The sequence below is a fragment of the Schistocerca gregaria genome, chromosome 6, assembly GCF_023897955.1.
Source record: "Schistocerca gregaria isolate iqSchGreg1 chromosome 6, iqSchGreg1.2, whole genome shotgun sequence".
Lineage (NCBI taxonomy): Eukaryota > Metazoa > Arthropoda > Insecta > Orthoptera > Acrididae > Schistocerca > Schistocerca gregaria.
In genome coordinates, this window is record NC_064925.1 from 334,936,207 (window position 1) to 334,962,458 (window position 26,252).

The 26,252-nt window shown below is 43.2% G+C and overlaps 1 protein-coding gene across 4 annotated transcripts in view; it reads right to left on the reverse strand.

Annotated features, from left to right (window-relative positions):
- LOC126277996 (NF-kappa-B inhibitor cactus-like) overlaps positions 1–26,252 on the reverse strand; it is a 91,808-nt gene that overhangs the window by 26,977 nt on the left and 38,579 nt on the right. Inside the window, exon 1 of one of the 4 annotated variants that reach the window (XM_049977674.1) lies at positions 21,222–21,276. The exons of the other annotated variants lie outside the window; for them this stretch is intronic. The gene's annotated coding sequence lies outside the window, so the exon portion shown is untranslated. Of the gene's footprint in view, positions 1–21,221; positions 21,277–26,252 lie in introns of those variants that run through there. 4 annotated transcript variants of the gene reach the window in all.

The following is a 26,252-nucleotide window of genomic DNA, read 5'->3' on the forward strand; positions in this document are numbered from 1 at the left end:
GGTTTATTTGAACAATTTCTAACAGTTTTGGTATGATCACGTCTTTTATCACTTATGTCATTTTTCTCAACCTCGACAGATCATTTTCTTTGCTAGTCGGAACCATTTCCCCCTAAACTATCAGTATACAGTTCATTGTATCATTTTCCTATAGGGAGTTTATGAGCCCTTTCTGTGTAATCTTTCCGGTACTATATAGCAAGATGCATATTACACTTATCTCAGTTAGGGAAATTGAAGTTATTGTGCCGTTTCGTTAGCTCGTGATAGTATTCTCCACAAGTAAAGGTAGTTTCACACAGGCAACAGTAAATTAGACTTAGGAACAATAGTATTCGACACTCAGAAAATTGATGCCATACTTCTGTCCATTCGCGCAAACAGGTGAACAATGAAAAGGAGCGTCTCCACAATCAAGTAACAAGCGGACATACAAGTTAAAATTGAATGTTAATTCAACCAACTTTGAGGTTTTTAATGTAAACTAAGCATTCTATACCGTTAGAGGTCCAAATCACAGAAAAAATCCCTCCGGTCGACGATACAGAACCACGAATTTTGTATTTTTTAAATCAACTAGCCACGCATTATGTAAACAGGAATACGGGGTCGTCGTACAGTGTGATGGCAAAGTCCCCTTACCCCCCCCCCCTCCCCCCAATATGTTACATAGATGTTAATATATTGTTTCTCATTGTTGCAGGCGCTGATATACATCTAAATTGTAGCTGATGACACCACTTACACCACGGAGGAACGGATCATAAACGTTTCACTCAGGACGACCACCAACACAACTGGAAACGTGTGTGGAGGCTGCAGCGCATGACGAACGTCCGCTAAAAAAAGTCCATTCGTAAGCGGTCACAGGAATTGGGACATTACAAAAACATATGAAGAATGATTTAAAGTTAAAGACATTGAAACCTTCGGACTGAGTGATAATGACATGCAAAAACGGCATGAGGCTTGTGGAAGAATGCTCGATGTCTTTACAACTCTACCTTCAAGGGGAAGTATTTTCTACTCAGGGGAGTGCAATATATCGCAGTGCAAAAGCGAAAAACATTTATTCCTTGGGTCAAGGAAATCTACATTTCTGAAGAACTGTAACACAGCCCACCACACGACATGATCTGGAATGCAATGACTACAACCCACTACGTAGTTCTATATTTATTTGGCGGCACTGTGAATTACTGTGAATACATCTGCAAGATCGGGGACTATTCGGTCGTGTACCATCCCAGCAGAATGGAGGCACCAGGCCATTATGCTAGTGCCGTTAGAGAATAACTCAAAAAGGTGTTTCCTGACCAATGGATTCGATGTGGTTCTGTCCATTTGCCTGCACTTTCAAAGTGGCCACCTCAAAGTCCTGGTCTGTTATCTTGCTACAATACATTATGTGCGTTCATTACACAGAAGGTTGCTGCCACACATTATGAGACAGTCGACGAACTAAAGGATGCTTTTCGACGTGCATTTACTGTTATTCATGCCAGCAACGTTGAGAATTTCACATTGTACATGGAGGAGAGTCATAGTCTGTTATGAACACGAACTACATACAGACACTTCGGAATAAATAATTTAGAATAGTCACACTACCTCAGAGATGTCATCTGCCATTTTCCCACATTAATACAATGCGCCGTCTATGAATATGTGTGCAGGGGATAAGGAACTTTCTGATCACCCTGTACACTGTTATAAGTTTCAACGAAACAGCTTAAGTTGATCCCGGGACTTCCTTAACAAATAATGTAACGCGATTTTCTAAACGTCTCTATGGCAACACCTCAGTGTTGTCACATCTCTGAAGACGGTTACTCTTTTCGCCTGCAGTCGTTAACGCTTCGCGGTTGAAAACGCGCAATAGCGCTACGAGCTGTCTCGGATCTTCCACCTTCTCCATTACTAATGGTATTTTCTGTTAGTGTGGCAATAAAGAATAATATGAAACGGAAAATCTTGTTTTCATACGGCTTAAGCTGTTACTTTATGACCATTATAAAAAGCTCATACACATGAGGCAGTATAAGTATACTCCCTTTACTTTGAATATTAGACAGTAGAGTATGTTACTGTTTAAATGTTCGCTACGACATTGTGGCTGACAGCAACTGTACGTGGGTAACGGAACACGAAACAGCGCTAGTTGCGCTGGATTATATAGTTAACTCGCGACCACTTCCAATAGGCCGACCGGAGGGGCCGAGCGGTTCTAGGCGCTACAGTCTGGAACCGCGTGACCGCTACGGTCGCAGGTTCGAATCCTGCCTCGGGCATGGATGTGTGTGATGTCTTTAGGTTAGTTAGGTTTAAGTAGTTCTAAGTTCTCGGGGACTGATGACCTCAGAAGTTGAGTACCCTAGTGCTCAGTGCCATTTGAACCATTTTGAACTTCCGATAAACCTCGGTCGTTATAAAGTGGCAAATCAGTGTTTTTAAGTGGATATTGTCACTCGAACCGACAATGAATAAATAAATCCTGTGAAACTTACAGATATGCAGTTTCGCAACATTCATGACAGTCCTGTACATGGTCCCCTTCAGAACGCGTTACACGTTTCGACTCTTTCATTCACTCGCCGTATGACCTACTTAATGTGTTATTTTCACTTCTTGTCACCGGGAAGCATCATCCCCAAACAAGCGTACACAATCGCTCTAGCCAAGTCCATTCTTTTATCACCAGTGAGTGTAATCTAATACTATTAGACTTTCACCCATTTCTGTATCCAGTATTGGCGGAGACAAATGGGAAATTGTAGTGCCGCTGAACGGAAACTGGATCTGGTGACGAATTAGCCGAACCGGCTAACGCTAACTAGACGATACAGCTATGCGGCAAACATCGAATTGATTCCAATTGCTTCGAGTTTCAGAAACTACGTAGAAACCACTTGCAGAGTATCAGACGCAATGGAGAGCCGGGTGTCTAGTGAACAAATGTCTGATATACTATACCAACAGATTAGAATTTATAAGCCAAACTACAATCCGGGCGGTTTTCGATTGGTCTATTCTGGTATTTCGACGACGTACGCTAATCTCAACGTCTAGCCTTTATGCTATCGTCCGAGGAGTGCGTGTGCAAACACTGCGGGTGGAAAATTTTTCATTGACGCTCTGAAGAAAATCTTGGGAGACTGACAGTTTAAGGGATTTTCCTAAGATAAAAAAGTTGAGTGTTGGTAATTTACATTTCGTAACAGCACGGCAAATGAAGTAGACGAAAGACAGAGATAAGTATCTGCTGCAACTGTTTATCCTATGTCTCCTGAAGAAAGTTTTGGCTTTCTCTGTCTCAAAATTCCAAACCGAATTTTGTATTGGGATTTCTGCACAGACCTTTGCTGTCGACCACTATACTCTCATGAATTCTTGTTTTGTTGCGCTAGATCCGGATGACGAAGTAACTAACTTTTTAGTCTAATCAGGTGGCTTGAGAATCTTGATTTAGACGTTAGACTAAGTATCTCCATATCTGGCGAGCGTCGTTTTGTCGTTTACATGTCGAGCAGGGAAACTGATATACTGAACACAATTTCTAACTCGTGAGGACAGATCAGTCACCAGTGAAACGGATGTTCTTAGATCTCCCCGTTTCTTACGATATTTCGGCTAGGCAAGAATCGCAGATCGAAAAAAAGTTTTTAGAAACTGTTGGAACATAAGTTACCTAAACGATTTACTTCGTAAATAAGTAGCACTATTAGTCCTGATACAGAGTAACTCTGTCGTTCTGTTTCCTCAATCTATATTTCATCCGCAACTTGCAATGCAATGTGGTAGCAAGAGATATATCGTACACCGTAATTATTTTGAATTCTCGTATTGCATTCGCTAACGAGCTTTTGCAATTATTGTCAACTTGCGACGTGTTTGTGGGAGGAAACGACGTATTGATTGACTCTTCTTAGGACGTGGGTTGTAAAAATTTTAGTAGCAAGTCTATGCGTGATGTAGAATGAGTAATTAGCAGCATATGTTACGAAATTGATTTAACTGCTTTGTGGCGATATTGCGCAGCTTTTCTTCTGTTTTAACCTAAACTGGAATTGACAAGCAGTCCTCAGAAACATATCGAACGATGGTTTTGTTAGCGATCTCCTTCTAGTACGAATTAAATTTCCTTAAAATTATTCAAATAGAAGGCTCACTACTGTACTATAAAGCGCTCATATCATCGTGTCTTGTTTCGGAAGGTCACTATTTGATCGGTTAGAGTATCTACACGCCAGTGTGTCCTTTAGAAATGAGATGGAATTATGTAGGACAAACGTAGTTGTCCACAGAAAATTACCCAGGAGGGCGAATCTCTAATATCGTCATTTTTATGTAAAGGAGTTGATCAATTTCGAGAGTCTCGTGCCGCAACAACTAAATCTTCTACGTGACACAGAAACTTCTTATATTCCACAGGATTTATGGTTTCTATTGTGTATGAGAATTCAGTGATAATTTTTGTTTTGCTTCAAAGCCATACAGACAACACCAGTGAGTAAAAAAATAAGTGGGCCCCTCATGTCACCCCATCCTTGCAGACGACCATCAAGACAATCTCAATAGTCAGCATCTTAGGGCCAGTAGCAGTTGTTAAAAGCTAACCGCCGTTATGTCGCCATTTAACCCTGCACCAACCTAGATTAAAGTTAAACGAGGGAGCTGATAAACTTCACCGAGATCGGAGGCTCGTTTATCTTGAACCGATCGTGACTAAAATAAAGACGTACCGTATTAAGACGGTGGTGCGTTTTGTTGTTTTAGACTTGTGGAAAGGGGAAAGCGTTTCAAAGATTCTGGGGACAGGAAATTTGGAGAGAGATCTTGTCTTTCTAAAGAAAAAGTATGGTGGGTATTACGTCAAATCAGTGGGAGTGACTAGTGACAGTGTTAATGTACATATTAAAACAGCGCGAAGAATCACCAGTGATGTATCGGAGATCATAGCAACAATGTCTCCACTATAAATACAGTTTCCTCCTCGAGAAGAATTACACTCCGTGATAGAGGGCTCAGCGGACTATATGGATTTCCTCCCAGAGTCATTGGTACAGTGGATTTCAATGTTTCGGGACAATGATTATCTTTCAAAAGCGCGTCGTTTTGATACAATTTGTCATTTTGAATCCATAGCCTAATTGTTTTCTGGCACATTCTGGTATGTCATATGATTACGTGATAGTGTTAAGTATTGTTTGAAAATAATTAATAGCAGCATGATCTATGAAGAGAAAGGTAGGACGCTCGTGTCCACCTCCTTCCAAATACTTTTGTTTTCACCTTTTGTTTTATAAAGATTCCATGTCTTCCTTCTTAATTTAATGAAAGTGTTACATCCAACAATCAATATTATTTATTACAAATAACCTATTTGCTGCAATTCTTGTTGCAAAGGCCAACGTTTGGAATGTTACCATAGTAGCCGGAAACCTTAACGTACGTCGATGTCAAAAAGTAAACAAAATTTATACACTGGAAGTTTTTGTTGTTACGAAACGTCGATAAATCTCTTACGTTTTGTGGACTGTCTCACGTTTGTAGCTTACCGGTAAATATCTTTTTCAGTGCCGATGAGCAGCTTCGAAAAACTCTCCCATTCAAATGAAATTAGTAAACGAAATTCGATTTTGAAATTTGTGTGATGAAGTGTCACTTCAGAGACGACAATCAATGCAACAACAGAAATATGGATATTATGCTAGCGCAAACTGACATTAGACACTATAGTTTACGTATACTTGATTTGAAACTGAAAATGTGTTGATGATTGAGTTGAGATAACGAATATCTTCTAGTATGTGTGTGTATCAGATCCATATACAGTATTACTTACTGTTCAAGCCATCGACGAATCCCACCTCTTCTTAACACTACACCAACCCGCATTCTTTCTTATTTTTTCGCGCATTCTTAAATTTTCAGATTACAGCCTACTGCCTCTAAAAGGGTATCTGTTTTAAATTTTGAGAAAATAGGACTCCTTTTTTCTTCTCCAATGCGCAGCAATAATACTCATATTACGATAACAAACTAGAAAGCGTGTGTAAGTACCATAGACAAGTGTTACTATCTTTGCATGTATAACGGCTACTTTCCTTTGTAACACACAGAGATAACCGCAGTCAAATTCCCGGTTAGCTGAACGCGGTTTGCTAACCAGCGTTTAATGTTGGTGCAACGTGGAGACAATCGCGATTAAACTTTAACCGTGATCATAGGACCCTCCGTTATCTTGCATTTTTATCGACGTTAGTACAGCCGGTCATTAGAATTCACAGGAGTAGCACAAACTGCTGTCACGTAAAGTTGAAGAGGGACGGCATGAATCATCACCTCCTCCTCCTTCTTCTCCTTCCCCTTCTTTGGCCTTTCCCCCTAGGAGTTGGAACCGCAGGACTGCTACGGTCACAGGTTCGAATCCTGCCACGGGCATGGTTGTGCGTGATGTCCTTAGGTTAGTTATGTTTAAGTAGTTCTAAGTTCTAGGGGACTGATGACCTCAGATGTTAAGTCCCATAGATAGTGCTCAGAGCCATTTGAACCATTTATTGAATCAGAAGCCTCTATTTGGGACTGAAGGCAAGTGATTCCACGCACCATTCGTGAATGTAGTAGCAGAAATACCCTCCGCCAGACACAGTAAGCCGGCTTGCGGAGTACAGACAACCGATACAAGTCGTGGACAAAAATATGGAAGCACCACAAATACAACATATTTAGATGCCCGTTGGCAACCAGAACACCATCCAGTCGTCTCGACATGGGTAAAGGCAGCTCCTGAGTGGTTTTCAAGTGAATCTTGTACCATCAATCCTGTAAAATAGTAGCAAGTTCAGGCAATGATGATGGAGGAGAATTGCGATACGTACCCAACTATCCAAAGTACATCACAAAGCACTTTAAGACTGGAATCTGGTGATTGTGGTGGGCAGGGGAGATGTGACAATTCATCCTCGTGCTCACAAAACCAGTCTTGTGAAAATGGGCCCTGTTGTCTTGCAAAACAGCATCACCATTGGCGATCAAATATTGTATCATCTAATGGACCCAATCACCCAAAATGGTCACATAATCCTTGGCAGTAATGCGATATTCCCATGGGCCCCCTGGAAAGCCACTACATGGCTGCCCAGACCATCACCGTGCCAGTGCCATAGGACATAGGACATAAACTCGGCCAAAAGTTGGAAAGGAATGTGAAGCACGACTCATCCGACCAAATGACATTCTTCCATTGATCTACTGTACGGGTTTTACGGCTTCGGCACCACGTTTTCCTCTTACGGACATTTACTTCCGTGATGAGTGGTTATGGAATTCCAGCTCGCCGTGAAATTCCCTACAGGGCTCCCTTCCCATGTCTTGGCGCTGACAAGGTACGCGGATGCTACATACAGTTCTGCGGTGACTTCTGTAACCATCGATTTCATGTTTTTCGTGACAGTCCTCTTCAGTGACCATCTGTCATGATCATTCAACACACACTTCCGTTTGCGTTGTGGCTCAGTGGATGATGATTTTCTGTGTATGCGGTGAAAATCTTCCATGCGACCTCAAAAGAAACACCAAAAACTTCGTCTACCTTGGTTGCGGGAGCACCCACGAAACGAGCACCGTCAATTGCCCACGTTCGGATTAACTTGGCCCTCCGACATAACGCAGCTACAGCAACGACTGACATTTGCCATGTATTGAGAACATAGCCCCCACGCTCCCCACAAAAAATTTTACAAATTGTTTTGGGCAGTAGGCAATACTGATGTAAGTAGGCTGTTTAGGTTTTTATGTTGGTAACGCCACTGAGTGCTCTGTATGAAAATCGCTGACTGCGCTGTGTGCCATCTGTGAGTGGTTGGACTCTTTGTTGGAAGATTCGCTATTGCAGTGTTGGGCAGTTGGATGTGAGCAGCCCGTGGCATTGGACAATTGGAGGTGGGCCGCCAGCAGTGGTGGATACATATTTCATTTGCTAACTATGCCTATCAGTAGTTAGTGCCTCCAGTAGTTGTTGAGGTCTTCAGTCCTGAGACTGGTTTGATGCAGCTCTACATGCTACTCTATCCTGTGCAAGCTTCTTCGTCTCCTAGTAACTACTGCAACCTACATTCTTCTGTATCTGTTTGGTGTATTCATCTCTTGGTTTCCTTCAACGATTTTTTACCCTCCACACTGCCCTCCAATACAAAACTGGTGATCCCTTGATGCCTCAGAACATGTCCTACCAACCGATCCCTTCTTCTACTCAAGTTGTGCCACAAACTTCTCTTCTTCCTAATCCTATTCAGTACTTCCTCATTAGTTATGGGATCTACCCATCTAATCTTCAGCATTCTTCTGTAGCACCACATTTCGAAAGCTTCTATTCTCTTCTTGTCCAAACTATTTATCGTCCTCGTTTCACTTCCATACATGGCTACACTCCATACAAATACTTTCAGAAATGACTTCTTGACACTTAAATCTATACTCGATGTTAACAAATTTCTCTTCTTCAGAAATGCTTTCCTTACCATCGCCAGTCTACATTTTATATCCTCTCTACTACGACCATCATCAGTTATTTTGCTCCCCAAATAGCAAAACACCTTTACTACTTTAAGTGTCTCATTTCCTAATCTAATTCCCTCAGCATCACCCGACTTAATTCGACTACATTCCATTATCCTCGTTTTGCTTTTGTTGATGTTCATCTTATAACCTCCTTTCAAGACACTGTCCATTCCGTTCAGCTCCTCTTCCAAGTCCTTTGCTGTCATGACAGAATTACAATGTCATCGGCGAAACTCAAAGGCTGGCCTCGGTGGCCGAGCGGTTCTACGCGCTACAGTCTGGAACCGCGCGACCGCTACGGCCGCAGGTTCGAATCCTGCATCGGGCATGGATGTGTGTGGTGTCCTTAGGTTAGTTAGGTTTAAGTAGTTCTAAGTTCTAGGGGACTGATGACCTCAGAAGTTAAGTCCCATAGTGCTGAGAGCCATTTGAACATCAAAGTTTTTAGTAGTTAGGAACTTTTATTTAGCTGGCAGTATTGGCGCCCGCTGTATTGCAATAGTTCGAGTAACGAAAATTTTTCTGATGTAAGTGATTCATGAAATGCACAGGTTATTGTTAGTCACGGCCATTCTTTTGTAGGGATTATTGAAAGTCAGATTGCGTTCCGCTAAAAAATATTGTGTCTCACTTTAGCGATGATCAGAATAAGTAAAGAGAGAACTGTGAGTACGTTCAGTTTTGCTCAGATGTTTGAAAATCAAATAACGTAGAAGTTTACCAGCACAGTCATTCTTAATTTTTGAAGGGGAAGTTTCAATACGTGTTCAGAACAGAACATACTATACATGTACAATGATTACAAAGTATGTGTGAACATTTATATTCCATGTGCCGCCCAGAATTCCGCTGCACGGACTGCCTTATCATTGGCGACAACCAGATCGTCCATAGAAACAGGATATGGTAGTTTCGTGCAGTTGAGTAAATGCTGGTGGTCTTGAGGTTCACCGCATTCACACAGTTCGCCCCCTGAGATGTATCCACATTTCTTCATGTTCACCGTACACCGAGATCTCCAGTCCTCACTCTATTGAGGATCTTCCATGTCTCGCACGGGAAGTGATAACCTGCAGCAAGTTCTTCTTTGGGGTTGTCGATGAGCAATGCCAGAGTTGTATACTACGGTTTGCAAGTGTTGTCCGTTGTCTGAAGGAAAATTTTTCTCGATTACAGTCTTGGTGGTTGATGTTCTCTTCCGAACAGGGAGTGTATTTGGTCCGTCTCCTGCTTCTTTCTTACTAATGCAGCTGCACAGGTGCCACTCGTGGGCAAATACAAAAACGCACCTCCAGGTTTGGCTACTATCACCATTTATGTTCAAGCACGCGTTTCACTACTTCAGGATGTTTAATGTCAATGGCTAATTAATGTGAGTGGGAACATGTCCATATCGACAGAGCTTAACCATCATTTTTACTTCAAATACGCAGAAGTTCTGGTACCATCTGAACGTACCTAATTGGTTTGTTCCCTACTTTTATCGCAAGACAGATCTAGGCCCTTGCTGTTTTCTGCGTTACTGTGTCTATTGCGTCGCTTGCTTTGCATAACACTGAGGTGAACTGGTAAAGCGGGTGACGTCATTAGGGGCTAATTATTCCGCGGCACGTTTTAGCCATGGCTCCTCAGAGCGCATTATCTGCGGGGTCTCTGGAGACGTCTACATGGACGGCTGTGCTGACGTTGGCTGCACGCAGATAAAACAGGAAGGAGGAAGGAAGGACGTGGCGCAATCCTGAATAAACGGGCAAAGATAGCACCACCAACGGGATGTTCCGCAGGCAAAAGCAGAGGTCGCGTCGTTTCTCTCGCTTTTTTGTCACTGACTGGCAGAATTAGGTCTGACATCTTCCCAGTGCATAACAATTCATTTCATTTCAGCCCAAGGTTACATCACAAGGGGGCCGTTGTTGCTCTTTGGAGAGTTTTCTACTGATATGTACATTCTCCGTGAAGTGAATTATCCAGCTCAAAGCGGAGAAGCGAGGGTGTCATTACACCACATAATCACCAAACTATTTTCATCGTTCATACGTCTAGTATTTCAGAGACAGATGACTAAGTAGGAATGTAATATTTCTGGCTTTACAGCCATCACATTCAGGTACAAGAAGCTCTTAGAGCAGCTGAGAAGGCAGCACTGGCAAAATGACGTAATGAGAGGTGCCGATGATACATGGTTTGTTCGGTGCGTTCAAATGGCTCTAAGCACTATGGGACTTAACATCTGAGGTCATCAGTCCCCTAGACTCAGAACTACTTAAACCTAACTAACCTAAGGGCATCACACACATCCATGCCCGGGGCAGAATTTGAACCTGCGACCGTAGCAGACTGAAGTGCTTAGAACCGCTCGGCCACGGCAGCCGGCCCGAACCTCTTTCAGAAATGTTCAGAGCTACAAGTCCGCCGACAAACAAAGCAGGCACTTGAAGCACGCAGAGGAGAAATTTCAAGCTCCTACACAAGGAAAATGGCAGTGATAAATAATGCAGATAAGTAAAGGAAGTTCGAATAGTAACAGAATAAGAATTGCACTTAATGATGTACCCGCAGAGTTCATTGTGGATCTCTCATACGAATACGAAATTAATTTGTGGCAAATTTGAAAGTGCCTTTTGGCAGTCATTTTTCTCTTAAATACGTCAGACTAACGACAGTCCTCTTCTCAATCCAATGTGATCTCTCCCCGATACGTAACTAGGTATGGAAATAGCAGTCCTGTAGTTCTACTCTTTTACACGCGTAGACTCCGGTAAACACAGATTAGTCTGTCAACGCTGCCTGCACCCGCCTTCCAGGAGAAACCCACACTTCCCCAAACAGCAAACGTAGCCAAAGATATCAACTGCAGACGGAGATACGCTAACTTCTGAAATCCAAATCAGCTGTTGCAGACAACTTACTACTTTTATCTGCAACGTGCCTACGTGAGCCGACACATTGCCCAACACCCGTCGAGGTGAGACAGGTACTTGGGAATTTCACGCGATTATCAAAGAGAAACAGCTCTTAAATGTCGAAAAACATGCCACTTCCCAAGAATATCCACGCAGACGTCAGTACAATCGAAACAACACGGGCAGGAAATGAGTAATCATCCCATCGCAACACAGCTCACACACACAAATCTCTAAATTTGATACAGGAAAATTATTTCGCTTCCGCGACACTGTACCTGTTTTAAAAAAACCAGATTAAACTTCGCGTCACGTCTTCCAATCTCCACGCCCTCCAGAGTGACTAAGCGTAGGCCCTATGTGGTTAATATTCAAAGAAATAGTATCAGTGACAATTGAATATATACCAAATTAACTAATAAGACATGGTACACAAAACAGGTCAGATTACTGTTGCAGAAGCAAGGAAAAAAGCATGCCAAATTTAAAAGAACGCAGTATCCCCAAGATGGAATCTGGAAGAGACCCCAAAGAGATGATAGTCGTATGTAAAGGACTTCAGCAGTAAGACTCAAACAGTACCTTTACTGCGCGATAGCAATGGTAATGTTAGTGATAACAGTTCCTCTAAAACAGAGTGATAAGGTCAGTTTCCCGAAATTCCTTCACCAAACAGAGCGAAATAAATATTTCAGAATTCGAATCAAGATCAACTGCCACCATGAGTAACTTAGAAATAGATAACCTCGGTGTAGCGGGCCAGCTTAAATCACTTCATTAAGGCAAGGCCAGCGATCCTGACTATATACTAGTCAGGTTGCTCTCAGAGTATGCTGTTACAATAGGTCAGTACCTAACAATCATATACAACCGCCCGCTGGTCGAAGGGTCCTTACATAAAGATGGGAAAGTTGCACAAGTCAGGCTGATACTCAAGAAAGGAAATAGAAGTAATCCGCTGCATTACGGTCAATTTGCAGTAGGATTTTGAAACATTATGAATTGCCTCCAAGATAAAAAACTGACCAATAGCCAACACGTCTTTGGAAAATATCGTCCTTGTGACACACAACTAGCTCCTTATTCTCACTAAGTAATGAGTGCTATCAACAAGGGATGTTAATTATCCCATACTTTTAGGTTTCCAGAAGGCTTTTGACATCATACCTCACAAGCGACTTCTAATTAAATTGCGTGCATAAGTAGTATCGTCTCAGTTGTACGACTGGATTCGTGATTTCCTGTCAGAAAAGTCACAGTTCGTAGTAACTGACGGAAAGCCATCGAGTAAAACAGAAGTAATATCTGGCGTTCACCAAGGGAGCGTTATAGGCCCTTTGCTGTAGATGTAGACAAAGTGGTCATTCATTTCACGCGCTAATCATATAATAAGGTTTAAAATCCTTCAAAAATCTACGCAGATGTCACCTGATGGCTTGAAACGTCCTAGAAGCGAGCCGACCTTTCTCCCCTTCACATCCTCTGCACTATTTTTTACAATTACTTACGTTAAGCTTTATTCCGTTCAGCCTCTGCTCTCTGCCTTCAAAATTGTTCCTGCGCGAGTTAGGCTTCGAGACAGTCTCCCGCTATCTATTTCGTAAATCATGTCCAAGGAGACATTTTTCTGTTTAGAAACATCAAAAAACATGGACTTGACGGAAATTTGTTTTGTTGTTTTAAGATATTTACCAACGCTGCAAAAGAGTACAGGAAACAAATTTCTTTCTGTAATAATAACTCTTCGTATAACTTGCACCAAAGTAAATGGGTATTATGTAGAGGAACTTTTGGTTTCGAAGAAATATGTTTTTCACCAAACGTATGCTTATCTGCACTTAAAAAACGAAGAACTAGACATCTCGTTGCCCCCCCCCCCCCCCCCCCCCCGCCTTGCCACACAAACACACAATTAATGTTACTAATAAGTATTTACTCACTCATATATCGAATAGTACACTTCGCGGCTGGTACGTAAGTTTTACAGATAGTTACAACATTGCCACTCAGAAGAAGGTTATATCCACAGCGTTAAGTCGCTGTGTTGTGCTAAGTAAATTACTGATCTTGGGAAATTTATCCTTTAAAATAAATACGCTATCGCAATATTAAGGGCAGTAGTAACTTGTACTAAAAGAATCTTAAGTCTCAAATGTAGTATTTGACAAGACGGGTTCGGAATGCCCCAGCCTTCGATACGTTCTCAATTTCACCGTAAATCCCAGGTATTAAATCCCACGTTTCTCAACGATATCTGCGACATGTTTCCCGTTCGCAGTCTCATTCATGCTGAATTCAGATCCTCGTAATGGCTCAGTAATGTGGTGACGTATGTGACAATAGCGGGAAAATCCACGTCATTTAACGCACGCTAATCCTCCAGTGGAGTCTTTGTACGTCACGGAAGTGCCTTATGTAGGCTCACGAGCGTTATTCGATGAGATTATAACAGATCAGCGTGATCCCTGTATCATTATTTTTATCAGTAATACTGATAATCTTAGACTCAAAAGATTTACGACGTTATTTCCGTTAATACCTAACGAGGCACGTACATATATATAGCAGGTTCACGTAATGAAAGGGTAACTCGGCCACATAACAGGATGGCTTTCACACTGGAGAATTCTATTGGCTGTACTATCTGATCAAAAGCATGCGGACACCTACAAACTGACAATTATTGGACTCTATGAAATAAAATCATCAAAAATTCTGAACGGTTTGCGTTAGGACGTTCAAACTCTACGGCTGGCCGGGGCATGACACGAATTAGTATGACACTTTCATTTGCATGGGTTCGTCAAAAAGCAAAATTGGCAGATTTGTGGGACTGAGAATCCGCATTTCGCGATTGAGAAGCACCCTCAACGTGTGACTGTGTGGTATGCGATGTCCAATCAGAGAGTAATCGGAGCGATATTCTTTGATGGCAGGGTGACTACCGAACGGTACACGAAGGCTTTGCAAGATGATTTCATCCCCATTATCGAAAGTGACCCTGATTTCAACAAGTTATGGTCCATGCAAGACGGAGCTCGACCCCATCGAAGGAGGAGAGTGTTTGATATTCTGGAGGAGCACTTCGGGGACAGCATTCTGGCTCTGGGTTAACCAGAGGCCACGGGCGTGGGCCTCTATTGTACGGCACATTCTCCGGATCTGAACACATGTGACTCATTTATTGTTGTGCTATATTAAAGACAGGCAACGGCCTTGCCGCATTGGATACACCGGTTCCCGTGAGATCACCGAAGTTAAGCGCTGTCGCCATTTTTCGGGTGCACTCAGCCTCGTGATGCCAACTGAGGCGCTACTCGACCGAAAAGTAGCGGCTTCGGTTCTAGAATACCATCATAACGACCGGGAGAGCAGTGTGCTTACCACACGCCCCTCCTGTCCGCATCCTCCTCTGAGGATGACACGGCGGTCGGATGGTCCCGGTAGTCCACTCGTGGCCTGAAGACGGAGTGCTTATATTAAAGGCAAGCAGTACAGCAGTAACCTCAAAACCACTGCTGAACTGAAAACTGCCATTCAGGAGGTCATCGACAGCATCCATATTCCGACACTTCATCAGGTCAAGTAGAATTTCGCTATTCGTCTGCGCCACATCATCGCCAATGATGGCAGGCATATCGAACATTTCATAACCTAAATCCGAATATCTGTAGTAACATTCATACGTTAAGTAAAGTGTGTGTACGCCGTAGTTTGTAACTAATTTACGCATTTTTTTTCAAATAGTTCAATAATTGTCATCCTGTAATAGTAAATGGGATGTATCTCCTTTTCGCCTTTATTACGGCTCGAACTCTGCTGGGGAAACTTTCAGTGAGGTGTCTGAACGTATGTGGAGGAATGCTAGCACATTGTTTCTAAAGAGCCGAAACCAGAAAAAGTAGTGATGGTCGACGCAGAAGTCTGTAAAGAAGTTTCTCGGGTTCAAATGGTTCAAATGGCTCTGAGCATTATGGGACTTAATATCTGAGGTCATCAGTCCCCTAGAACTACTTAAACCTAACTAACCTAAGGACATCACACACATCCATGCCCGAGGCAGGATTCGAACCTGCGACCGTAGCGGTAGCGTGGTGCCAGACTGAAGAACCTAGAACCGCTCGGCCACCCTGGCCAGCTGAAGTTTCACGTGATTCATATTTGAGTGCAGGTCGGGACTGTAGGCAGGCCAGTCCTTTTCAGGAATGTCACTGTCAACAAACCATTACCTCACAGATACAGGGTGCACAGCCATGATAAAACAGTCGCGTTTCCGAATTGTTCATCTGTTGCATGCGGTACACAATATTGCAAAATGTGTTCATATCCGCCCATAGTTAGCATATTTTTACATGCAGTGAGGGGACCACGCCACAAACACGAAAAATATCCCCATACCGTGACACCACTTCCTCCCCATTTCACTGTGGGCATGACAGATTACGGCAGGTAACGTTCTCCACGCATTCGCCACACCCAGATCCTTTCATCGGATTGGCTCAGCGTAGAGCTTGATTCATTACTCGAAATTACTGCTTTCCCGTCATCCACTGTCGCATGGCGTCTCTCTTTATACAACCTAAAGCGTCACTGACCACGGAAATGTGTGGCGTAAGGGCAGCTGCTTGGCCATTGAACCCGATTCTTCTAAACTCTCCATGAACAGTCAATGCGCCGGCTAGACTACTGGCAGCACTTTGTAAATGATGAGGGTTTTTTCCCGCTGATTTCATGCGATTTTTTTACAAGCAATTGTCGCCATGTTCGATGGTCCCAGCCCGCCAGCACGTGAAGTGTGCCTGTTCTTGGTTTAGCTCTGTTTGCTGCATCGGGTTCCCATTTCACAAAAACATCACCGACAGTCGTCTTGCACAGCTTCATAAGGGTTGATATGTTCCTCATGTATTTGTTACTCTAGTGACCTCCAACGACTGCAATCCGATCCATGAACAAAGCCGGGTCGCGCAGGTCGAGTCAAGGACGGGGGCTGCATTGTTGACGGTTCCAAGCGGCAGCTGCGGTATGCGCGTATATGTATTACTTGTACGGAATTGGGGACCTAGAAACGACGGGGAGTCTTCGTCCCCGCCGTAGCCCGCAGTGATACATAACCCCACAACAGGCTACGGCAGTCCACTTCACCCCGCCGCCACCGCGTACCAAACCAAACCCAGGGTTATTGCGCGGTTCGGCCCCCAGTGGAGCCCCACTAGACTAGTGTAACCCCAATGTTTGCTTGGTAGGATAATTATGGTGTACGCGTACATGGAGAAAGTGGTTGCGCAGCAATCGCCGACATAGCGTAACTGAGACGGAATAAGGGGAACCAGCCCGCATTCGCCGAGGCAGATGGAAAACCGCCTTAAAAACCATCCCCAGACTGGTCGGCACAACGGACCTCGTCACGAATCCGGTGGCCGGCGCCCGGAAAGCAGTGCGTTCGACCACACGGCTAATCGGGCAGGCATTTCGAGTACATGTGCTTTGCTCTTGAACAAAATGTGTATCCTGCAAACTATGGCCCTCGTTTGCATGGTAAAATCCGTCGCATACCACCACCATCTGCCATGACAACGTGCAACAAATGGAACAGAAATCCACCGAATAACTGCTACGTTCGCGTTTAATGCTCGCATTGCATACATCATTCACAGAAGACCGCCCAAAACACTACCGAACGCTCACTGGTTGTCGAAGAAAGCATGTCGTTTGTGCGCAGAACGAGCATAAACTCGACCACCATCGTTCTGAAAGTCGCAGTTTCGGAAAATTCCGAAATGTTGGTTGTTGGTGGTATTTTTAAACAACTGTGGAAATTGAAGATGACTAATTCTCAACTTTTTGTGTATATATTAACTGACTATTATGGTAACGTGGTAGTTCCACATGAGATGTGCACTTACAGGTACTTTCTTTGTATCTTCTGTCTGTGATATGACACAAAAGTTGAATTCTTGAACGTGTGATGCCAGTCTTCGTTCCAGCCGTTATGTCTGAATGTCTCACTTCCCATACTGGCAAGCAGTAAATGGTCAAATTGTTAACAGCAATTCTATATGGCGCGCGTGAACATGCGCGCGCGCGCACACACACACACACACACACACACACACAGAACTAGGTCTAAGGAAAGAAATTTGAAATCGTTGATCATGAACTCCGTGAAACCATACACTTCCAAGCCATATCCTTCTAAATCGCAGACGAGTGCTTTTAATCTTAAACACGCTTGCATGTCACATAAGACGAAACGTCACTGTAACGCAGTACCACGCCAAATTACCAGAGTGCTTCCTCGGGTAGCGCTTTGCCGAACAATAGAAAACTACTCGAACAGAAGAGCAATTCATTAGGCTAGAAACGCAGCGGCGCTAAACGCGACCAGTAAAGCCTGGATATCGCAACACGGTATTGTTGCGCTACTGGCGATAAATGCAGGAAAAATAACAAAGGTCTGAGTTATCTTTTACCGTTCCGCCAACATCGATATCATTAGACTCTGAGAACTAGTACGGACTGAATGAGGATAGGGAAAACCATTTGTCTCAAGTGAGACAAGCAAATCAGGGGTGCTTAACAAAGCCTTCTTCACACAGCTACCGCATAAAGTTTAGACTAGTAAGATATTCACACAGAAACGGCGGGAGTATCGAAAGTGGAAGTTCTAGAATGACGAGTAAATTAACTGCCGTCCAAGTTATACGCCGAAGAACCAACGAAGAAAGTAAAATAAATTTCCAGAAGAGGAGTAAAAGCGCAAGTGAACAAATGCCATTTCCTAGGTCTCACACAACACAGCTATACTGGCTGATGTTAGGAAGATACAGTGGCTGGTTGCGTCATTCACCAACTATAATTTAACTGTTAGATTATACGATGGATACGCATTAGAGAATATTGGTGAAGGATAGTAGAAAGGGGACTTGTAAACATCACAAGTGTGAGAAAGACAGGTGACGCGCCAGCGAATTTTCCTTTCAAGGAGGCAAGATTGTGCTCGTCAGGAGAAGTAAAGGCGATATCGGAAGTGGAATGGTGAATCTGCAGGCTATCTGTAGCAAAATCTCCTTTGTGCACTGTATCAATTTTGTATTTCGTGTTTGCAAAGAAATATGCTTTTTTCCTGACAAAACTCTTATTTAATGAAATACTGCTGTTAGCAACAAGTACGAAAAAAATTCACTATAGGAGTATCCTATGATAGAAGTGTTTAGAAAACGTAAGCAGTGGGAACAGATAGGCAGAAAGACCCGCAAAGAACCTCTGAGGTAGTTAACTTGGTGTTAGACGGAATCTTAATAAGGGAAAATGGCAAACAAGAAAACAGTGTAGAAGGTAACCAGCCACTGAAATGTTTAGCAGAAGATGCGAGCTGAAGAAAGGTGACATCAAATAGAGACGTCTTAAAAATAATATGATGACAAGCCATTCCTCTTCGGGAACTTTATTAATGCAGAAAGAAGTGTGTAGCGTATCAGGGAGATTGAAGCGAAACAGACGTGCTTGTACGATGTGGAAGTTCCGCAGTCTCATCGTTGGAAGTGGGTAAATCGTGCTTTAAGGAATCAACTCCCATATATAACAGTTTCAAACGTCACATTACTTTAAGAAGTGAGTTAATGTGTTAAATGTTTGACTTTAAACACAAAAGCAAGAAAAAGTTTAGAAAGGATTTGAAATTATGCTTAAAATTTCTTTTTAAATTCCGTCAATAATTACATGAAATACTGCAAATCAAATATATGTAGACCCTAGAAGTTGTCAGACTGGCGATCTGAAACTGCGTACCATGAACAGGATTAGAAGTTTATATACTGATTATCTACTGGGTAACCGATGCTCCACAAAACGCGACGTACCGTACTGTCGCTGGGCTTACCCTAATAAGTTTCGTCACTCCCGTGTTTTCTCTTACGCACGGCATTGTACTCAAGGCGGTGGTTTCCGTATTCCAATTCGCCACATCTTATTTTGTTAGTTCCGTGAATACATATTTTTAGTTAGTCAGTGTGTTTACTTTTGTGGTATAGGTGTTTCACTGTGCGATGCCCAAGAAATTGGATAACAAAATCAGACGTTACATGTGGCAGACGATGATGATGACTGGTTTGTGGGGCGCTCAACTGCGGTCATCAGCGCCCGTACAAAGATCCAATTTTGACACCTTCCAATTTCTACACAGTCCAATTAGCCACTGTCACGAATAATGAGGATGGTGGTGGAATCATGAGGACAACACAAACACCCAGTCCCAGGGCAGAGAAAATCCCCAACCCGGCCGGGAATCGAACCCGGGACCCGTGATCCAGAGGGAGCAACGATAGCGACTAGACCACGAGCTGCGGACATATGTTGGACGAGTTTTGTTCTTTGGTAAACAAAATAAGTGACGATGGCTGGAGCAGAGGGGATATAATAGGCAGATTGGCAATAGCAAGAAAATAATTTCTGTAAAACCAAAATTAATTGCTTGCTGGCCAACATCAAATATGAGTATTAATGTTAGGAAATCATTTTTTCTGAAGGTGTCTGTCTGGAGTGTACCATTGTACAGACTATTAACAGTTCAGACAATAAGAGAAAAGAAGCTTTTGAAGCGTGCTACTGCAGGAGAATTCGGAAGATTAGATGAGTAGTTCAAATAACTAATGAGAAGGTCCTGAATCGAAATGGCTAGAAAAGAAATTCAGGACACAATTTAATCGAAAGAAGAGATCTTTTAATAGTTTAACAGAATATATCCTTAGGCATCAGTGCACGGAAGTGTGGGGATTAAAACTGGAGAGAGAGAAACCAAGCATAATAAACAAATTCCTTTGGATGTAGGTTGCAGTAGTTAAGCTAAGTTGAATAGGCTTGCACATTATTGACTAGCACGGAGAGCTGCATCAAACACAAACTATGGCAGGTGTCTTTATGGGGACACCATGCTTAGGCATTTAATAACACAAATACGCTGTGTCGGAGCGACTGGAAGCGAAACTCTATTCTCAATTATAACAGTTTGCGATTTTGCATCTTGCTTTGGTTTTTCATACAACATTAAACTAAACGAGAGAGCTACCTGTTTTGTGAAAATGACTTCAGAGGCGAAATTACAACATAAAATGTTATTATGACAAGATTAAGAGCAGTCTTGTTTTGTTTAATGCTAGACGGAAAATTAATGCAAATGCAAGAAAGAAGAAAATACACTGCAGTACTTGTGAATGAAATTCTAATTTGGAACCCTTTTGTCAAAAGAGATACTGAAGAAGCTATAAAATACTCTAACGCAACAAACATGACGCAACAGTGCAAAATTGAAAACTCGGATTGTAGAGAATAGTGGACACACATGGAGACATTAACTCTGGATCATGGTATGGCACAACAGAATTACAATTTTATATTAGTTAAGAAACGCAAAATCTAAAATTTTTGAGTAGTGGCAAGTCGGAAGGATTATTGTTAAGTTGGCTGTAACGACATACGAGTTTATGATTGGTACTCTGGTGATTTGTTCACTAACGACTTTGTAAACACAGTGTGTTGTCCCCCCTCCCCTCCCTCCTCCCCTTCCTCCAGTACGATTCCACTGCCCCTCGCGATATCCTTTTGTCAACTACCACATGCGCGCTCACTACTCAGTGGTACAACGGTGCGTCACAACGTAACTATCACTCTGTAATGGGTACGTGGCAAGACAGTACCGAAAACGCGCTGTTTAAAACTAGGCGAAGCTTTCGTAGTCCCAGTGAGCAGACAGACACTCACCGCTATGTTCCGAGTCCCGGCACGGATCGCGACTGTTTACCAATGGCGCACGACAGTATACTACTGGCGCGTCACTGGAATTTCCCCGATAACGCACACGTGCGCTATCTTTTGTTTTGCTATAACAACCGCACCGCCGATAAAATTCCCCCATACGTTTCCATGATGTGCACGCCCGAACGAAGCCTGCGTTTCCTACTGACCTACATAAGTGCCGAATTGTCACAACGCTGCTTTAAAGTAGTCCAAGTGATAATGAGAGAATTAGATTAAGAAATGACAAACTAAGAGAGCGAGCAGGAAATAACTGCCGAAAGCGGAAGTATAGAGAATATGAAATCCAGGCTGACAACAACGTTTATCAGGACAGAGGACGAGACTATTGCTAGATAGGACGCTGCAGGTTATCTCGGATAGACAGCGGTTATTGGTAACCAACCACTGTCTGAGGCGTCTCTAGACATCTTTGCTTATGACTGGGACTCAGTTCGAAGCGGGACTCATCAACGAAGACGATCCTGCTCACGTCAACGAGATTCCAGACCGGTCTGCAGACGCACCAGACACTGGTGGAGTAGTAACTTGACTCTCGCCTGCCAGACACACCGACAGAAGTAACTTCGAGTGTGCCGCAGGTAAGTGTGTCCGGACTTCGGGCCCTTGCAGACAATATTGATAGCGGCCTCAAACTTTTCGCACAAGATTCACTCAGATGTTATCAACGTGGTGCAAAGAATGGCAACACGCTTTGAATTTTCAAAAACATGAAACAGTGCACTTGACAAAACGATGGTTCAAATGGCTCTGACCACTATGGGACTTAACATCTAAGGTCATCAGTCCCCTAGAACTTAGAACTACTTTAACCTAACTAACCTAAGGACATCACACAACACCCAGCCATCACGAGGCAGAGAAAATCCCTGACCCCGCCGGGAATCGAACCCGGGAACCCGGGCGTGGGAAGCGAGAACGCTACCGCACGACCACGAGATGCGGGCGACTGACAAAACGAAAACAAAATCGCAGTATCCTGTGACTACAGTATCAACTAGTCACAGCTGGAATAGCTTAACTCAAACAAATATCTGTTAATAGGTGTAACACTTTGCAGGGATATGAAATGGAATTAGTTGTATGATAGGCAGATGAAAGATTTCGGAATGTTGGTATAAAACTGGGAAAATGTAGTCACTCTACAAAGGATGTCTCTTACAAATCACTTGTGCGACCCATCGTAGAATACTGCTCGAGTGTATGGGACCGGCACCAAATAACAGGGGATGTTGAACGTGTAAGAGGGTAGCACTAACGGTCACAGGGTTGTTGGACGCGAGGGATAGCGCCGCAGAGATGCTGAAGAAACTGAACTGGCAGACACGTGAAGATAGACGAAAGGTATCCCCCTAAAACCTCCATATAAAGTTTCAAGCACCGCCTTTAAATGGCGAATCTAGGAATATACCACAACACCTCGTTATCGCTTACGTAGAAATCGTGAGGAGAAGCTTGGATTAATTATAGCATGCACAGAGGCACTTAAACAGTCTCGCGTTCCAGATGTGAATCGAAACAAAAGAAGCCCTTGTAATTGGTACAGTGGGAAGTACTCACTAGTATTCACTTCACAGTGGTTTGCAGACTGTGGGTGTAAACATAAATGTAGACACTGTTCTGGAATGGCGGTTTGCAAAACGACAGGTTTCTTCTAAGCATAGGATTTAAAAGAGCTTGTTCAGTGGTATCAGCGCTTTATCGTTTTTAATTACGCACATGAGTTGCTCCAAGAGTGACGTGTAGCTTGCTGATGCTAAGTACCAGGGCAACGCAGCAGTCACGTATTGCGAAAGAATCTGCCTTACCGATAATCGGTGAACAGGGATAAAAAAAAAAGTGCTCCTGCTGACAACTGTCGTGATGTGGACCAGGGAGAACATTTGTAAACGCCCGTAAAAGAGTCCATGGATGTTTTATTTCAGTCCTAAAAGCAACAATCGCAGTTGATGTAACTGAGGCATTCAGCATCTCCAAGGCGAAATAAGTCTCGATTTACCAGGTGACAAAAAAAAAATAATAATAATTATAGCCTATCACTTTAAAATCGTTCAAATGGCTCTGAGCACTATGGGACTAAACAGCTGTGGTCATCAGTCCCCTAGAACTTAGAACTACGTAAACCTAACTAACCTAAGGACATCACACACATCGATGCCCGAGGCAGGATTCGAACCTGCGACCGTAGCAGTCACGCGGTTCCGGACTGCGCGCCTAGAACCGCGAGGCCACCGCGGCCGGCCCCTATCACTTTAGACAAGAATCCTCTAAGGAGATAAGCGACCGTATTGGCACTAAATGATAAAACGCCTCGATCGCGAAAATAGTTTCATTCATCTTCTCATTACGCTTTACGGAAGAACCGCTCTACCAGATCTATTAAAATCAATACAAAGTATACTGTCGCTTCCTACTGCTTCCCGTAATATCGGTTCCCAACTAAAACTAGCAAGTTTTGGATTACAAGATACCAAGGGGAGGCTCATTTTCACGAACTTTCTCGATCATTATGAAAAAGGTACATTGTTCATCCTAGGACAATCTGCAGCGTGTTTGGCAAACGAAGAGGTAAAGTTACAAGCAGGCGACATCGCTGCTTGCGATAATGCAAACTGAGCTGTGCAGAATATGGGACACTAGGATGAACGATGAACAATGGTGTAGAGCCTCTACTCTGTCTCCGTTTAGCACCGTCAGATTTCAGTATGACCTTCATAATTAAATCACTGCAAAAAGAACGTTTAGTTTTAACTAAACTTGCAGTAATAAAAGAAAAAGTGAATAAGTAAGCAGGAATTAAACTGTTGGGAAAAATTAATAAGGTGCACTCAAACAAAATTATTAATCCACGAATGCATAGTTTCGCGGCGATATACAGGGTGTATCACAATTAATGGCGTAAACGCATACTGTTGAAAGTACACGATACTAGAAGCAAAAAAGTCTCAGTAAACAGAGGGTCGAAAATGCATACCGCAAGAGCTAAGAGCAATTTTTCATCTTCGATAATGTGAAACAAATCTCTTTTACTGCAAACTCCTTGCTTTCCTTATTTTGGGAACTGGTAGTATGGACCAAAACTAGGAAAAAAGTCCAGTAAACATGTGCTCTAAAATGCATTCCTTAACAGCTATGAGCACTTTTTCATCTTTGCTACGTTGAAACAACGCTTCTAATGATCAAGTGATCGTAACTTATAAGGTATGCGTTTTACAGCACATGTTTGCTGGACATGTTGACTACGAAGAAAGGTGGATTTACTTTCTCAAGGAAACCGAAAATCTTGAACGGAAATGTCAAACGCTAAAATTATGCGAATATTTGTTTTCTAGTCGGCCGGTGTAGCCGAGCGATTCTAGGCGCTACAGTCTGGAACCGCGCGACCGCTACGGTAGAAGGTTCGAATCCTGCCTCGGGCATGGATGTGTGTGATGTCTTTAGGTTAGTTAGGTTTAAGTAGTTCTAAGTTCTAGGGGACTGATGACCTCAGATGTTAAGTCCCATAGTGCTCAGAGCCATTTGAACCATTTAGGTATTTGTTTTCTATTCCCGCACACAATGCCGCTTTGGAAAGAGCGTTTCCGCTTATGTCGACCCAATTGACCGATGAAAGAAATCATCTGCTGCCAGAGACTGTGGTATCAATCTTACAGTGCCAGTTTAACTACTAGCTGACTAGCATGGAGTTTTACAAATAGGTAAAAGGAAAAAAAAAGACTTGCTGAAAAAGGCGAAATCTTCCGAAAAATATGGTGTACCAACTGCCTGTTCCGCAAAAAGCTCCATGTAATTGGCCCATGAAATTGTCTTCTGAATAAAAAGTAAATATAGTGAATAAATTTTGTAATTCATTTATACACCCCCATCTCAGAGTGTCCCGACGAGGTCCCAGCTACATACGGCAACAAAATTTGTGATTCGTTTTTGTTGTCTGCATTGTTCGTCTGAGCAACACGCTTATTTTACGTGATAGAATATCTGAAACTATCCTCGAATGTTCGCAGAATAATTATAAGGCATTACCACCCCACTTAGCAAATCTCGCACTGCAGTTTAGCTGTCTTGTTAAAATGTATCTAGGACCGAAATATGCAGCTTTTAGTGATAAGATTTTTTATAGCGAAGATCGCGAGTTGAAATATTTCTATTTCCTCAATGACCGGTTTCCATTGAGACTAGCTGTCACGTTTGGACCTTCTGTAAATAATATTACTGTGCATGAATCGCACAACCATAACGAGAGCTCACTCTGGTCCGTAAGTATTCAGACACGTCTCCTTACCTGGATAACTCAGCACTGCTTCGACAGCGGGGTCACGGACCTCACAGAAATTAGGCTTGGCGATGCAGACACAGCTGCTGTTTGGGCGTCCTCGGTTTCCCACGGAGGGAAGATGGTTCGCTAAGTGGGAGAAAATACCTCAGGCGGGGCCCCATAATGAGTGTGTCCGAGGACAGGGCGGACTTCCCAGTGGTGGCAAAGGCGCGGCTTTCCCGAGACCGGCTGCCAGGAAAGCCCAAAGCCCGCGGACCGAGAAATGTGCCGCAACTGACGGCCCGCGGTTTGCTGTTCTCAGCTGCTGGCAGGTGGGCGCAGACAATGGACGGACACCGGCACTAGCGCGCTGCGGGCGGCAGCCACGCACTTGCTGCCGTTACTAACGCAGGAACTTTTCTTCGGTCATCTGAAGAAATGATTGTCTTAACAATGCATAGTACGTTAGGCGTTAAGCGCTACCGTGAGATGAAGAGGTTAGCACACGACCCCTCGTCTGAATACGCAAGAGAATGTGGACCAGCGGAGATTGTTTCCTACGTCACCGTTTGACTGATCATTATTCAGTATTTATTTATTCATCCAAACATCACAATTACAGCACAAGATCCAAGACGTCACAGAAACGTCACTCTTTCGTCGAACGAAATCAAATGCCGCAGACTGGACACACACAAGCCGTTAAAATGAAAACACGGAAA